Source organism: Hoplias malabaricus, unplaced genomic scaffold (genome assembly GCF_029633855.1).
Source record: "Hoplias malabaricus isolate fHopMal1 unplaced genomic scaffold, fHopMal1.hap1 scaffold_183, whole genome shotgun sequence".
Taxonomy (NCBI): Eukaryota; Metazoa; Chordata; class Actinopteri; order Characiformes; family Erythrinidae; genus Hoplias; species Hoplias malabaricus.
The window spans coordinates 41,212-43,711 of NW_027101025.1; the positions used below are offsets into that span (position 1 = coordinate 41,212).

A 2,500-nucleotide genomic window follows, 5' to 3' on the forward strand; every position below is an offset into this window, starting at 1 on the left:
TAAGCAGGAGTGGAGCTGGGTGAGAAAGGGAGGTTTGTCCTGCTGAGCTAAGACCCTCTTCTCCACCATGGTGCACTCCACATCATCGTCCTGAATCACCACATCCTTCTTCAGGATCTTTATGGCGTACAGCTCCTCGGTGGTCTTCCATCTCTGCCAGCATCACCTTCACAGAGAGAACCGGATTTAGGACACACTCAGGACACACACGGGACAAACTCACAAAACACTCCAGCCCTCGGATCATCTCCATAGAAAACATTTGAAGTCACTGTCCAAAGCCAAGCGTGGGCAGGAGGGGGCGTCACCAACCCCAGCAGTGGAGCAGTGGAACTGTGCTCTTTGGGCGGAGCTCCACTGAGTATCATTAGGATGAGTTGCAGTGGCTTTTGAGTTGGAACACAATTGTGAACACATCCTCACAGCTATGTTCAGTGTAGAGTAGTTTCAGTTTTTGAACTGGTGTCCAAAAGCTTGTCGCCACATAGAGGCTAACACAGAGGCGGACGCTCCAGGGGAACGAGGGTTCACGTGGTGATGAAACCGTGTCTCGATCGCTCATTGGCAGAGAAATGGCGGGAAAAAGTTGTTCAACTGTTGATGTATTGATCGTATTATTGTTTATTTTTATTGATTTGTTTTTCTATATTGCTATTCTTTGTTCCTCGTTTCTACTCTGCTGGCAAAGGCAGCTTCCAGCAGCACTGCAGCGCCACCCCAGAGGTTGGGCATAGAAGTGCCCCGTCGCCAGGAACAGCAATAAAGCAATGAGGACACTCCAGCACTGCAGCACGCGCCCTGGGGCATCCTCATACGCAGTAAATATAAACCAGCCTTAAGCCTAAACTGCCATACAATCCTAGTGATGTGTGTTGTGTGTGTGTGTGTGTGTGTCTGTGTGTGTGTGTTGATGGTATACATACCTTTCCAAAGCTTCCTTTCCCCAACACAGCCAGGAAGTTAAAGTCTGAGAGCTTGACCTGGTCAGGATGTTGGAGGATAAACTAGACCTTCATCGTCCAGAGGAGTGATGGCCTTCTTACCAGGGCCCAGCCTAGCCTTTCTGAGAGCGATAGAGAAGAGCGAGAGAGAGGAGAGAGAGAAGAGAGAGAGAGAGAGAGAGACAGGGAGAGAGAGAGAGAAAGAACGAGAGAGAGAGAAAGAGCGAGAGAGAGAGACAGAGAGAGTGAGAGAGAAAGAGTGAGAGAGAGACAGAGAGAGAGCGAGAAAGAGAGAGAGAGAGAGAGAAAGAGAGAGAGAGAGTGAGAGAGAGAAAGAGCGAGCGAGAGAGAGAGAAAGAGAGAGAGAGAGAGAGAGAGAGAGAGAAAGAGACAAGCGAGAGAGAGAGAGAGAAAGAGCGAGAGAGAGAGAAAGAGCGAGTGAGAGAGAGAGAGAGAGAAAGAGCGAGAGACAGCGAGAAAGAGAGATATAGATATAGAAAGAGAAAGAGAGAGAGAGAGAAAGAGAGAGTGAGAGAGAGAGAGAAAGAGCGAGATAGAAAGAGAGAGAGAAAAAACAACAGAGGAGGGAGAGAAAGAGAGAAAGAGCGAGAGAGAGAAAGAGCGAGATAGAAAGAGAGAGAGAAAGAAAGAGAGAGAGAGAGAGAGAGAGAGAGAAAGCGATATAGAAGAGAGAGAGAAAGAACAACAGAGAGGAAGAGAAAGTGAAAAAGAGAGAGAGAAAGAAAGAGAGAGAGAGAGAGAGAGAGAGAGAGAAAGAGAGAGAGAGAGAGAGAGAGAGAGAGAGAGAGAAAGCGATATAGAAAGAGAGAGAGAAAGACAACAGAGAGGAAGAGAAAGTGAAAAGAGAGAGAAAGAAGAGAGAGAGAGAGAGAGAGAGAGAGAGAGAGAGAGAGAGAGAGAGAGAGAGAGATGGATAAAACAAATCCTTATCAATGAACTATGCCAGTAGCCACTATGCCATGTCTCAGTACATAAGGCATGTGGACTGACCACAACACACACACTGGCCGCAGACGGAGTGCAGACATCACACACTCAAACAAAACAGCAGCCATGGCCAAGCCTTTGGCAGAAACCAGCTGATACGATGCGTCAGCAGGGTGACACAGTCCCTCCTGGGTCTTCCTCTGGACCTCCTCCAGATGTGCATGTATACCTCCATCAGGAGGCATCCAGGGGTTCCTACCTTCATCCCAAAGTAACATAGCGCAGTTTCTGCAGTGCTGAGCGCAGAGTAGCAACAACAGCGGCTCTCCCTGTTACAGCTCAGTGGAGCACCACAATGATTTTTAAGGTCTAATATTAAGGGGAAAAAAAAGAGTAGTGCTCCTTTAAATAAACAGGCTCTTTACAAAAACACGATGCCAAAGTCCAAATCATGAATCCAGCACGGATCCAGTGATTTTATCCTCTGTTCAGCGGCTTTGTGACAACCCCAGCTGTGAAAAGCTCTATGCAAATGAAAGCTGAATGAACTGAACTGGCAGCACTTGCGGCAGGCCGAGAAAACCAAGCTTTCAGACGGAAATCATTCAAAA

General features: G+C 47.7%; 1 pseudogene; it reads right to left on the reverse strand.

Moving 5' to 3' along the window:
* Positions 1-2,500, reverse strand: part of LOC136683966 (protein kinase C alpha type-like) — a 26,269-nt pseudogene that overhangs the window by 1,049 nt on the left and 22,720 nt on the right.